Genomic DNA, 15,325 nt, shown 5'->3' on the forward strand with positions numbered 1-15,325 from the left:
GTGCACTTTCAGATGAGGCCAACTTCTGCTTTGGGGTGGAGTGCCTCCTTTCAGCCTGAAGATTGTTCCAGATAAATGACCATCTATTTGGAGGGAGGATAAATATTCTGTACCTCAGTAGTAGGTCATTGCTTCCTGCAGAAAGTTCATGATTCAGTCAAGTTCAGAGAAATTTGAAACAGGATATTGAGAGATCTGCAGTCACTATAGAGAATACTGAGCTATTAACCCTGATTCAGTATATGATACTACACCTTCCTTTCTTCACACAATGCAGAATTCTTAACTTTTGCTATTAAAAACAAACAAAGGCATGGTTTACATGAGTGTTTAACTATGTTCCATTAAATAGTAAGTGTTGACTTGCACAATATATTAGGCCTTGCTTTAATATAAGTCTTAGTGAATAAATTATGAGCAGATCCTTGCTTTTTGATAGGCCCATTGTCTAGTATGGGTCATTTCCCCTTTTATGAATGTGGGAACAGACAACATTGTCTTTCTGTCCTTCCCAGAACATTGCAGATGCATCCCATTCCTGAAATTAGCTTAAGAAACAATTGGACAAACGATTTACTACATTTGACTGGGTTCACCCAATGTATCAAGCCAATAAATATGATTAATAACCACAAAGACTGCATTTGTGGTTCCATAGCAAATGAACACAAAGACAAACCATAAGAGCCATATTGTGTGAAGTGGGTCTAAAAGTGCCATGAATTTTGATCTTGCGTATTAAAACCAAACACAAAGCTGGCACTCTGCCAATCTGAGTGGCAAAAGAGTATACACAAATGTTCCCTAAAAAAAAAAAAAAGAAACATGAAATAGCCCTACTCACATTCCTTTTCATTATGGAGGGGGAAAGCTCCACATCCTGGTTCTTTCATCTGGAGGTGGAAATCAGCATTAGGAATGGGATGCAAATGCAGACTTTTTACTAAGAGGAGGTGGAGGAAGGAATACATAGATATCCAGGCCAAATTAGGTTTGCCCTAAAAGTAAATATTTTCTGTTCTTATCATGTGCTTCCACTTGCAATGCTGAAAAAGAACACAATTAATATTAATTTTGGTGAAACACTGTCATACAACTAGAGGAGATTCTCCAAAGACATGTGCAATAAAATGTCTTGTCCTTACAAGTTGTAAAATTCCTGGTCCTGATTTTATATTCCTTCTCTTGGATGAATCTGCTGAATGCATGAAATAACTAACTTTTAAATTCAACAACCTCCGTTAGGCAGCTTCAGGTCTCTTGAGGTATGACATTTACACCTCCTCTTATTCCTCATGAAGCTCAACTAGGATGCAGCCAAAATCACAACATTTTTCCCATTTTTAACATTAGAGCTCTATAATGCTTCCAGTTGGCTATTTTGTTACTTTGCTTTAGGAAATTCTTGCTTCATCTATCTCTCTTCTATAGTTTAAGCTCCACTATCTAGATCAGTGGTTCTCAACCTTTTTAATGCCGCGATCCCCAACCGGTCGTAAGTCGAGGACTACTCAACTGGTGCAGCACTGTTTGCAGAATGGGACTTTTGGCGGGCTCAGCAGGGCAGAGACAGCCTGGACAATTCCTATTGGCTTTTGAAAGCCAATAGAATTAGACTCTATTCAAGAGAGTCTATTCTATTGGCTTTCAAAAGCCAATAGAATAAAAGGGAGTAGCACAGCTAAGGAAAAGGGGAAAAAAATGGCGGACTGCGTTGTTTGGCGACCCCCGTGAAATGGTCGTTCGATCCCAAATGGGGTCCCTACCCACAGGTTGAGAACCACTGATCTAGATCCCTGAAGCAATCTTATCAATAAACTGATCTTAATCCTTTGAGTCAATCTCACGATCTGTTTTTTTTTTTTAAATGTTTGCTTTCCTTGCTTAGGTGAACAATCACATCTACACAAAATGGGTAGATAAATAAATAGCCTGCACTAAACTCATGCCTCACTTTGGGCTCTCCTTCATGGCCATGGAAACATGTGATCCTCTCAATCTTCCATCAGAAGGAAAGTACATTGTCTAAAAAGCTTGGTCCTTTACCACTGTTCAGGGACAAACTGGCTAGTATTGCTCCCCAGAATACACATTAGGGCAATTATTTAGGTGATTCAATCATTTAGGGCAATGATTGGTACATTCCTGGCTCTCCTTCCCCACCATCTCCTACATTTGGGGAAAACAACAGCTACTTGTTGTTCTGAACACGTAGGTGTCTGTGGCAAGGGATATGATTTGACATTCAAGCTGTCATTTTTATTTTCTAGGTATTTTGACTTTTTTCTTCCTCTGGAGAAGACTCTGATGCTGGGAAAGATGGAAAGAAAGAGAATGACCCAGCAGCAAGATGGATGGATTGAGTTACAGGGGTGATGAGTGCATTGATGCATGCCCTGGAAGACCAGGTTAGGGACAGTTCAGCATGGAGAAAAGATATGTATGTGGCCACTAAGAGTCATCAATAACTTGATAACATGTACTCAGTCAATGTTGTCTTTCTTATTCCCTGCCTACTTATGGGAGAAAGCACACCTAGCAGGGAGGGGACCACAGGTTTCTTTATGGAAGGGGCTGAAATTTATGGAATAATATTTAAAAAGTTCATGGCAGTCCCAATGTGATTTTGTTTCAAAAAAAAAAAATGATTTCAAGCAGTAATGGGATTCAAATATGTGAACAACCAGTTCTCTGTGTGGATGACACTTCCGGAAGTCCATTCTGGGCCTGGGCAACAAAAAATTAGCTACTGGTTCTGCCAAACTGGTGTGAACTGGATGAATCCCATCACTGATTTCAAGGCCTGCCACATGAATCCTCTGGAGCAGTGGTTCTCAACCTGTGGGTCGGGACCCCATTTGGGGTCAAAAGACCATTTCATGGGGGTCCTCCGCCATTTTTTCCCCCTTTTCCTTAGCTGTGCTACTCCCTTTTATTCTATTGGCTTTTGAAAGCCAATAGAATAGACTCTCTTGAATAGTGTCTAATTCTATTGGCTTTCCAAAGCCAATAGGAATTGTCCAAGCTGCCCTGCTGAGCCTGCCAAAAGTCCCATTCTGCAAACGGTGCTGCACCAGTTGAGTAGTCCTCGACTTACAACCGGTTGAGTAGTCCTCGACTTACGACCGGTTGGGGGTCGCGGCATTAAAAAGGTTGAGAACCACTGCTCTGGAGCCTTTCTATTCTCTTCTTAGGACTCAAATAAGTTATGGGCAAAGAGAAGAAGAGATTCTGAGGTACCCCAAGGAGAATCCCATCATCATAGTTCTCTATAGTGCCTCTCCTCTCCCAAATCCAGTCAAAGGTATTCCAGGAAGATGCATTTTTGACTCACTCTCAGGGGAATAATTCTGATTTCTCTGGTTTGCCAGTTTTGAATCCAAGCATAATAACTGAAGGCTATAGAACACAAGGACTCCTATAGCTGACGCTTCTCCTGAACTCTCACACTATCTGGTTTGGCTTTCTCCCAGTCCACAATATGGTAACCTTCATGCCTCAGCACTTACTGGATGTTTGGTAAAAACCTTCTCACTTGCTCTGCTCCCATTTGGCAAAACCTTGCTGTGCCCCAGATCTGTTGTCTTTGCTCACAATAGTGGTCAGATTGCTGCCCTAGCTGATGTTGGATTGCATGTCAGCTCCGCCCGGGGAGCTTCTATCTAGGTCAAGCTTAGGATTTTCAGTTGTTTCCCAGGTATTCACTGGGAATATACATTCATCATAAAATATATGATCTGTGCCCCAGAGTTGGTTCTCCCAGAATTTCCAGATTTCAGCACATCCCAGCTTTCTGATTGCTTCAAATAGTTTGGATAGTATGGTTTCAAATTCACACACGCATACAGCTGCTTAGTGAGAATACCATTTTACTTAAGGCTCAGCAGACAAGGAATGGAACATAAACCCAAGCAGTTTCTGAAAAAGGAAGCTAGCCTGGATAATTTCAACAGGAACATCAAGAAGAGAAATCAAAATCCAGTCCAAAGTTCAAAGAGCCAATCCATATCTAACAGCTAATCTGAAGGTCAGAGTTTCAGGGTTTACAAGCAGAATTCACAGGAACAACCAGGGCTTTTTTTCTCATAGAACGCCCAGAACGGAGTTCCGGCACCTTTTTTGGATGGAACCTTGTAGGGTAGGCAAGGCGGGGTTGTATGACGTGTGTGAGTTCTGGCACTTTTTTTTTTTTTTTTTTTAGAAAAAAAGCACTGGGAACAACACATAATAATAATAATCAGATTATTGTTTCCAGTAGAGAAGCACAGGACAGGGGATTGCCTGTTAAATCAGGCTGCAGCCAGCAATCTTCAATTGAGACAATTAACCTCTTGCTTGGCAAGGAGCTTCATGTTGCATCTGTTGTACTTGCTGCTCTACTGAGTCTGAGGGCTTAGAGGTCTATCTCTGATCTGATTGTTCTAGCTGTTCTGAGGGTGTCTGTGTTTGATCAGCTTTAGATGGTTTCTAGCTTGGGTTTTCTTGAAACTGACATTCTACTGGTTCAGACGGAGAAGCTTCTTCAGAGTCAGAATCAGAGTCTGAACCCTGGGCCATGACAGTTGGAACCATTTCAGTGATGAATTTCTTAGGATTATTTGCCAATGGGAAATTAATCTCCTGTAAGTCCTGTCTTTGGTCTTCCATGAGGTTGACATACCTCCCACCCACTACCGAAAAAGTGTTAGGTTTTCCAAGTGGGGTACCAAGTTCCTTTGGTAGCCATAGCAAAAATAGCTATAAAAGTACAGAGGACAATGACCAGATAGTAGTGGTTCCCCAAGCACACCACCCCAGCCAATTGTAACTAATTCACTGACTGCCAAAACATTTCTGAAGACTGTGTATATTAAAAAAAACCAGGCCTCATCATGGTTGCCATCTTGATTTCCCTGCCCCCCCCCAAGCCCCTGGCAGATATCCCTGATAGCGTCTGTCACTGCAGCAAACAGACCATGTGGAGGAGCCTTCTGATGCCATATCATCATTTACAGCTTTCAACTAGAAATATATGTGTCTTGATGCCCGGAAGCCCTCCCATCATTCCAATGTAACAGGTATTTTTCAAAATGGCAAATGCACATATTTTGGGAAGGGACTTATTGTTTTACTACTTTCCATGTCAAGCAGGAGTGAGTGGATTTTTGTTATTACATGAGTTGCACCAGCTCCGAGTGGGATTTTTACACTCTAAATGGAAGGTGTAAAAATCAGTACACTGCAGTTGGCTTAAGTGAAGACAATTTTTAAGATATTTTATTGGGAAACCTTACTCTGTTCAATGCTTCCAAGATACTGTAAATGTGTATAGGCTAAATGGTACAAACCGTCTTGAATAAAAACTTACCTGAAGTAAAAACATTTTGGTATCCAGACTAGGAATATAATCAATTTTCTTATTATCTGGTTCAGAAGTCATGTTTAATCTTCTGGTAATATTATTACAAATCCCATGATGTTCTCCTTAGAAGAAAATACTATGTGAGGAAGTACATAAGTATCTGTGTCTGTGTTTGAAACCAGCTGCTTTAAAGGTTTTGTCTAATCCTAAAGTCCACTGTGAAACTTTTGTCAGTTTGTACACGTATCTAAATATTTTTTAAAAAAACAAGTGGTAAGGAGGAAATCTGATCTTATGCTTGATTTTCATAGAGTTGGACAACTGTAAATAAAATTGCACCTATTTTATTTTTAAAACGGGACCTTGGACTTTTTACGCTTGCGGAATGGGCTTCCCAGATAAACACAGATGCTATGTGTGACCTTTCTAAGCTTGCAAGGATAACAATATATGATACTCAATCATGCTCTAAGAATAGCAGTAAAGTCAGGGATCTATTAATGAGTGACACTGAGCACTTTTGGTATGGGTATGGACAAAACTGTACTGAGCTAGTAGCTCAGAAAATAAAGGAATGTTGGTGAAGACTTATCTAAGTGACATATGGCTGGTGTGACTAGAAAATCTTCAGGAGTAAAGGTGATAAAGCACATGTAAGAGGTATCATTAGCAAGTACAGGAGACAAAAAAGGGTTGGGTAATAAACTTAAAATATTCTAGAAAAACTTCCATGCAACTGGCTCTTGATAAAGAGGGAATAGTTCAATTTTCTATCCCATGGAAGGGAATGCAAGTGCTTGTAATTAAACCTGAATAAGGCAAGGTATGAGGTAAGAACTGGGATGGTGGCGTTCTAATAGCAAAATTAACTGCAAGGAAGGTGAAGTGTTTTGCTCCTAAAATAGAAAACAGCAACATAAAAAACTGTTTCTAATAAAATAAAGCCCACAACCCCTCACCACCACACATCTTGAATTCAAAGTACTTCGCCACACAGAAAACAAACTATCAGGGCGAGCGTGCCACTTTCTTTTCTAATACTTTTATTCACTATAGGTATAAAATACTGTACAGAGATTACCTGATGACAAAAAGCCCACCTTACATCTTTAAATAAGTTGGACAACATAATTAACATTTGCTTCATCTAATAATCGTTTTTGGGATCACGATCATGACTCTATCAGATACACAAGCAACAGCTCTGTTTTTTTCTAACTCTGCAAGCAAGAGTGAAAGGTCATAAAGGTTTTATTCCTGTTGTTCACAAAACACACGTTTATTTTTCCATGATAACTACTGAGTACCCAGACAGAGGCATCATCCTACACGAATGTTTACCTAGAAATATTAAGGTGAAAATAATCTGTGGTCCTGAATTCCAGTAGGAAGCCCAGCTGTGAGGACTCTTAGATTTCTACTGTTCCTGTAGTTGGACAATACTCTTCTGTTCTTGGAGTAGTTTTGCAAAAATGGATTGTTTATAAGGTCAACAAAGATATATTCACCAACACAAAGTTCAAACTAAACCAAGAATCTCTTTAACTATAGGTCTCTAGTAGCTTAGTAAACTAAGAAGTCCACAGCTTGCTGGTATAGCACATGCTTTGATGGAGAAAGTTCATCCATGAAAGCTGCCATTTGATTTATTTGAGAAGTGTAATGAGATTGATGATGGAAAGGTCTCGTTGATATGAAGTATTGAAAAAAGGCAGTTGATGTCAGTATCAAGTTACAATACAGTAGTGATTGATATATGAGGTGGCACCTTGTTAAAAATTTGTATGAAGATGGAAAATGCTGTTATAATTCTCTTGTACAAAGGAAAGAGGAACAAATGACCATACTCAAGTTATCTTACTTTGGTCACATTATGAAAAGATTTAGCACTCTGGAGAAATCTCTTGATACTGAGAAAGGTGAAAGAGAATTGGATGACCAGCACCAGCTGGAGTAACTCAGTTATAGTAGCAATGGATGCACTGTTTGAAGACCTGAAAGACCAGGTTAAGCACAGCTTGTCATAGAGAAAATCTGCATGTTCACTAAAAGTTGACTCCAACTTAATGGCACATACTGTAATCAAATAAATATAAAGCGAAAGCTAATAATAAATACAAAAAGTACAGATTGATTAGTTTGTAAAGTACATTGGGAAAGTATATTCTATCCAATAGAGGATACGAAATAACAATTAGTACAGTTTGGGAAATTAAACATTTTTATACTGGGAAGGGATGTGCAATTCAAATTGTTACTGGTAGACAAATGCATTAATGTGAGAAAGTTGTAATTTAGAGAAAGTGGCAAAATATTTTGACTAACTCAAAATTGGTTGTGAAATTCATTAAGAATGGTATATAATGGGAGCAAAAGCATGTACAAGAATAAAATGGTTAGTGAATAATTCAATACTAACTGGAAATAAGGGTGCATCACATATTTTTCCTATGAAATATATTTAAGAATAAACACATAAAATACCTGCGATGTTCAAAGTGGGTTAGAGGCATAAATGTGTAGACATGCAGGTGGAGATGACACATCAAAGTATATATTTAATCGTATGGTGCAATAAAGAGCCTGAAAGATCAAGGTTTGATAAGGAAAATTGAGAGAATGCTTATAAACTACACATCAATGGTGAAAAATTAGATAACTTTGTGTATCTTTGTAAAATGTTTATTAAAGATGGAATAGATGGAAAGGACTTAATTGTAAATGCTGATAGAAAAATAATGACAGAATGTAGTACTAATATTTGTCAAAGGAAATTAAAATTGCAATAGCTTACTTACATGGAAGTAAAATTTGGGGTTGGCAGAAAAAAGCAAAAGTTGACATGCAGTGGGAACGGGTTACATAAGAAATGTGATGATAAAACAAGAAGAGATTGGGTCAAGAATGAGTGGACTGAATCTAAGAGTGAATAGCCAATTTGAAAGAAACTTACTAAGGCTGGATCATATATAGAGTATGAATAAAGACTGACTCACAAATAAATACAGTATATGAGGGGTCCTTGATGCTGAGCTTGTTTGTTTTCTTGCAGATGTTTCATTATTCAAACTAGGTAATGTCATCACTGCTAGTAAGGAGTGCTATTTGTGGCTAATTTATATTCTAGTGCAAGGGTCCCCAACCCCCAGTCCATGGACCAGTACCAGTCCATGGCATGCCAGCAACTGGGCCACACAAACAAGCGAAGCTCCATTTGCAGGATGCAGGCAGCACACAAAACCATACACTCTCCGGTCCATGGAAAAACCTTTCTCCACAAAACTGGTCCCTGGTGCCCAAAAGGTTGGGGACCTCTGTTCTAGTGGCTTGCCTGCCAGTGTTGATGAAGGTAATAATAATAATGATAAAGTTGGAAGGGACCTTCGAGGTCATCTAGTCCTGCTCAGGCAGGAAACCCTATACCATTTCGGACAAATGGCTGTCCAGTTTCTTCTTAAAAACTTCCAGTGTTGGCGCATTTACCGCTTCTGGAGGCAAGCTGTTCCACTGATTAATTGTTCTCACTGTCAGGAAGTTTCTCCTTAGTTCTAGGTTGCTTCTCTCTTTGGTTAGTTTCCACCTGTTGCTTCTTGTCCTGCCTTCAGGTGCTTTGGAAAATTGCTTGACTCCCTCTTCTTTGTAGCAGCCCCTGAGATATTGGAACACAGCTATCATGTCCCCCCTCGTCCTTCTCTTCATTAAACTAGACATACCCAATTCCAGCAACCGTTCCTTATGTTTTAGCCTCCAGTCCCCTAATCATCTTTGTTGCTCTTCTCTGTACTCTTTCTAGAGTCTCAACATCTTTTTTACATCGTGGTGACCAAAAATGGATGCAGTATTCCAAGTGTGGCCTTACCAAGGCATTGTAAAGTAGTATTAATACTTCACGTGATCTTGATTCTATCCCTCTGTTAATGCAGCCTAGCACTGTGTTGGCTTTTTTGGCAGCTGCAGCACACTGCTGGCTCATATTTAAATGATTGTCCACTAGGATTCCAAGATCACTCTCACAATTACTACTATTGAGCAAGGTACCTCCTATACTAAACCTGTACATTTGGTTATTCTTGCCTAAATGTAGAACCTTACTTTTTTCACCATTGAATTTCATTTTGTTAGATAGCGCCCAGTGTTCCAGTCTGTCCAGATCCTCCTGTATCCTAAGCCTGTCTTCTGGAGTGTTGGCTATTCCTGCCAGCTTGGTGTCATCTGCAAATTTGATGAGTTCCCCATCTATCCCCTCATCCAGATCATTGATGAAGATGTTGAAGAGCACTGGGCCCAGAACAGAGCCCTGGTTTTAGATATTCTTTGATTGCTGTTTACTGTTTCCTTCTTTGACAATTTCTTGATTGGGGTATTGTTTACTTGATTGTTGGTCTGATGTTAATCTTTGAGTTAATCTATGCTGATCTGGGTGCTGTTTGCTGGAGGAAAGGTGGCTTGGGTCTTTTTGTTCCTTTTTGGGCTGGCTGGTTGTCTCTTTTGCAAAGTCATATATATACAGTATGATTGTAGAGTCAATGGATTAAGAGGAAAACAAAAAAATGAAAATGTCATAGCTAGAAAGTTGATGACAACCTCAAAAAGAAATATAAACTTTTATGAATTAGCAGCATATACTGTACTTGTGAAACAAGTTTGGTTTGCTAGAACATATGGAGAAGTTAATGAATATTTTTGGTGTAAACTAGATTTAGTTACATTTCTTTTTTTCATCTTTTGCATTTAATATTGTTGATCATTGCTTCTCATTCTTTGGTTCCTCTACCATCCATAACGTTGTGTTAAAAGAAAAATCTTCATCAGGGTCCAGTTCAAGCCGGGAATAAACAAAATGGAGAATGCTTTAGAAAGAAAGTTGTAGTTTACTGAAGAAAAGAGCCAGACAGAAAGGTGGCCCTGGGAAAGCTGACAGCATGTTGCTGGGAGTGGTTGGTTTTTATACCTTCTTGGGCTTTTGTGTTTGGAGTTCCTGTTCCCGTGGCAGGAACCTGAGGTTTTGAGTGTGTCCTTTTTGGTATTGGTGGGCTAATCCTATTATGTCCCAAAGGTCATATCCTGCTTCTCTGTGGCTGTGGCTTACTTCCTGTATTGGATTTTTTGGGTGAGGGTTTGCTGGTTCTAATTCTATCACTCTGCTACTGTTAGCTGCCAGTTTTGCTGCAGGAGATTGCAAAATATTCTGTCTTGAATGGGCTTCTGCCTGGTGGTATTTGTTCATGAATGGGGCTGAATGGGATTATCAAATCTGCATTTCTAAAAGATAGTTTCCTGAGTTTCTACTTGGAGCTATTAAGAAAAACTGCCTTTAAGATCCTTTGGGGTAATATATTCTGCCTTTTTAATATTCCCCAAAATATTTCTTTTTCTGGGGGGAGGGTGCTGTCCTCCTATAGTTGGTTACCATACTTGCAAAGCAATAGCATGTTGTGTACACACAGGTTGAATATTAACCTGAGCAATTTTAACAATATCTCAAGAGACCAGAAACTATTGCAGGCAGAAATGCATTTAATTATGTTTTTCAAACATTCATATGTGAATTGAATTGGAAAGTAAAAATAGAAACCTTTAATATATAACTTTAGACTGAAAATAAACAAATTACATTAGAACACCCTTTTCACTAATGATTTGTGGGAAGGGGGGATGGGTAGGTAGATGTATTCAGAGATTTTTTTAAAGTCTTCTATATGCAGTTTGACAAGGAAAAAAAGCAATGGATCAACCATTTGAGCCAGTTAATAGAATCACATACATACTACATGGAATAAAATTATAGCTGAATGCCCTGAAATTAAAAGCTTTAAGTGTAATATTAGATCCATTTTCCAAGTATTTTAACTTTTTAAATTTTAGCTTAATTTTTACAGAGATGAACAATTTGTAATTATGATTTTCAAGTATTAACATTACATACATAATATGTATCAATATGCTCTCCAAATATTCAGAATGTTAGCAAAGACATGTAATAGTTGCTTTATTTAATCAAAGCACTAATGGAACATATAAAAAATGTATAAGAGGAACATTTGAGTTCATTATTCATGTAATAGTCTGCTTTCTTCATTGCAGTTACTTTTTAGTAATATTTTTTTTTCTTCTAAATCCTCAACAGACTTCTATTATTGTTTGGATATGAAAGTACATTTTAGCCTCTGCAGAATCAGTTTCCCTGTTGCACAAATGTTCTCATTAGGAAGACATTTAACATGGGAAGAATATAAATGAGATTTGTTTTTTATATTTTGATCAAAAGAATAGTGGAGCCAAACTACCACACTATTAGGTCTTCCACAGAAATTAGATGACCAAATTGCTTTTTTAACAAGCCCTGTTGTAAACACTGACACTTCATGAAACATTCATGTTTGAATGACACACTGCCTTTTAGAAATCAAAGGAAAATTTGATGGAAAGATTCATCTGTATATGACACTAAGTCTTTAGATTTTTCCCATGTTTTCTAATGCTACAAACCCAACTCTAATTCAACTGAAGCTCTTATTCTTAATCCAATATCTGTATGTATCTACTCAAGCATATCTGAACACAGGTAAAAATAAAATATTACAGTTTTAGGTTCTCTGATCAGTTTGGCCTATTATACTTGTTATGATAGCAATGTAATCAACATAGGTTATTATAGTTAAATTGGCCCAGAATCAGATTTATCAAACAGGATTTATATAAGAATAACACTGGCATGCATGGGGAAACCCCATGTGCCAATAAAAACAGAATACACAATAAAGTGTGTTTGTATTAATGTTGTAAGCACGCTCAACGTTGGATTGAACAATTTGTGGAAATGACTAGCAATTAAGAATGCTTCCAGACTAGGTTTTTTCTTTCTTTTAATAAAGCCTATTTGTCTCCTTCACAAAAACGGCAAGTGGAATCCAGTACTGCCAACATGAAAGAAGACAACATTCTTGATTAAGAAAGGGAACCTAGGATCACTGAACAATATATTCTGATTGACAGCATAGGACCCTCCCCGTCTAACAGCATCCCCACCTGCAAAGGAAGCTTCCAAGGAAAAAACTGCTTTTCTGGCTAAATACATGCTGCCTAGTTAGTACATTCCTAGTATTTCCCTTCAGTGTAAAGAGGTTGCCCACAGGTAGTCCTCAACTTACAATAGGTCATTTAGTGACCATTCAAAGTTACTGAAAAAAAGTGACTTATGACCATTTTTCACACTTAACATTTAAGCATCCTCATGGTCACGTAATCAAAATTCAGACGCTTGGCAACTGACTCATTTTTATGATGGTTACAATGTCCCGGGCTCGTGTGATCACCTTTTGTGACCTTTCAATAAGCAGTCAATTGGAAAGCCAGATTCACATTTACCCGTGTTTCCTCCAAAATAAGATAGGGTCTTATTTTTTGGAAGCCTCCAAGAGACACCAGGTCTTATTTTTAGTGAATATCTTACTCACCTCTGACACTGACAGCCCCGCCCAGCGGGCCCACTTCTTCTGGGGCCGAAGGAGCAACTTCATTCTGCAGCTGCATTCCGGCCTGCATTTTGCAGTCAGGTCTTTCCAAAAGGCCTGTGCAACCGAATACCAACCTATGGGTTGAATCCATAGCTTGGTCCTTGGCTGCAGAGGCCTTGCAGAACCGAGGTACAGATTGAATCCATAGTTTGGTTCTTAGCTGCACAGACCTTCTGGAAAGGCCTGTGACTGAGAAATGCAGGCCTAGCTGCAGAAGACACCTCAGAAGAAGTGGGCCAGTGAGGAGAGGCCTGGCTGCAAAGTAAGTGGGTGCGAGGCACATGGGGCAGATCCACACCCTTACCCCTGCCCTAGCTTGATTTTTAAGTTTGTGCCTTGCTCCAAAACTAGGGCTTATTTTTGGGTAGGGCTTATATTAGGCCCACCCCCAAAAATCCAGCTAGGGCTTATTTTCGGGGTAGGCCTTAGTTTTGGGGAAACATGGTAATTACAACTGCAGTGATTCACTTAATAACTGTGGCAAGAAAAGTCGTAAAATGGGGCAAAATTCACTTAACAAATGTCTCACTCAGCAACCTAAATTTTTGGTTCAGTTGTGGTTGCAAGTCAAGGACTACCTTTATTCAACTGGGTCAGACCATCACATATAGAATGTTGCAAACAAACATGCCAGGAAGGAGGCGTTTGTTATACGCCCTGTTTTTAGTGGCATGCAAATCAAGTCAAATCTTTATTACGGTCAAAGACAAGCATAATTACTGGCATGCAAGAAAAGCAGCATGCCAAGAATGTATACATTGATCTTCCTGCCTAGCAGGCTGTCCAGAGTACAGTTCAAATGGAGAAGATGGCTTTGCTTCTTTTCTTTGTACAAAGCAGTGATAGCAAACAAGGATTTGGAAGGGGAGAAGTATGTGCACTATAGACAGAAGGCATTATGAAAAGCCTCTCAATGGCACTCAACTGGCAGACTGATGGAGTGTTACTCGTATACATTGTCATGGATTCTGCTACGTTGTGATTAAGTGGAGTAACTCAAATTCTCTGGGAAGAAAGAGGACAGGGCTAACAATGAAATGAGGTAGTTGGCATTCGTTCTGGTGAGCTGTGTTCTCAAGCCTGTGAAATAAAGCATTTATTATTCATGTGTTTACATTTTGGCTTTAGTTGTTATTTATGGCATCTAGATAAAACACACAAAACTTTTATTCTAGCAACCAAGCTTATTTGTCCAGGCATTTTACCCCTGGGATCGTGTGAGCATAGCAAAGATCCTTTCTAATGACATGTCAAGCAGGTTTTTTTAAAAACCTATTTAAAACCTTGGCTTTGGAAATAGGGAAAACATCACACTTATAAAATGTATTTTACATTGTACAAAGTAATTAGATGAAAAAGTCACTGTTTTCAAAATGTATAAGCTTATCCTTTCTTACAAATGCTGTTTCTTATTGGTTCCTGCGTATCTCACAAGATTGGACAAGATTGCAGCTGAAAGAAATGCAGGGCAGCACATCTTCGTAAACATGCTAAAGAATTATCTATCATTATTTTTAATTTTCCCCTATTACTATGTACCCAGGTGAAGCTTACCTTCCTAAACTTCCCTGATAATGCTAAAATCCTATCTGCATCAGTGCCTGTATGCACAACACTCGTTTTTCCTTTTAGTGGTCAATCGGCATGATGGATTAGGATCTCTCTCTGGACTTACTGTCCCAGAATTTTATGTGAAGCCATAAAGACAGCATTCTCTTCAGACCATTCATTCAATGGTATATCTGTTCAGTTTCTGGATTATTGATTTCCTGGAGATGTAAATGCTGCACAGATTCCATATAAACTTTAGCAGCAGCAGCAGCAGCAGCCCTAAGTTCAATTAATTTAAGTATGAAATGTTTCTCTATAAATGGATTTGGAAGAAGCAACAACCAGCATCCAGCAAACTGAATTTAAAGACAGAGTAAGAGCAAGAATATTAAAAGAATCATTAAGGCATTTGAAGAGATCAACTTCCTTCTTTCATCCTTTGCCTGCAAGAGGTAGAAGACAGAGACAAGCCTACCACACACTTTTTATGTATCTATTGGAAGCACAAACCCGCATTCAGAAAATGCACTTTGTATACACATTAATACGATGTGCCTTACCCACCCTGGCCCACACTTTTAGCCCTTTTCAAATTTCAGAAATGATATTTACAAAAGCTATTTAATTTTTCCCCGGTTTTTTAAAATTACTATACTCGTAACAAGTGATTAAATAAATGACTCGCTGCAACTTTACAATAAATATTAAAACATTTTAAACCATCTTGTTTTGCATGTAAACAATAGCAAAAATTGTATGTCAGAATCTGTACACAAGATTTAAAATCCTGATATGTTAAAAAAATAAGCAGTCCAAAACCAAAATATCACCATAAATAGATAAAAGACAGGATAATACAAAACAATCTCTTAAGTGGTACCATTTAAACCCACTTAACAGAACCTTGTTATAAAGT

This window comes from Crotalus tigris, unplaced genomic scaffold, assembly GCF_016545835.1.
Source record: "Crotalus tigris isolate CLP2741 ecotype Arizona unplaced genomic scaffold, ASM1654583v1 scf7180000017611.44802233496:7321179, whole genome shotgun sequence".
Classification (NCBI taxonomy): domain Eukaryota; kingdom Metazoa; phylum Chordata; class Lepidosauria; order Squamata; family Viperidae; genus Crotalus; species Crotalus tigris.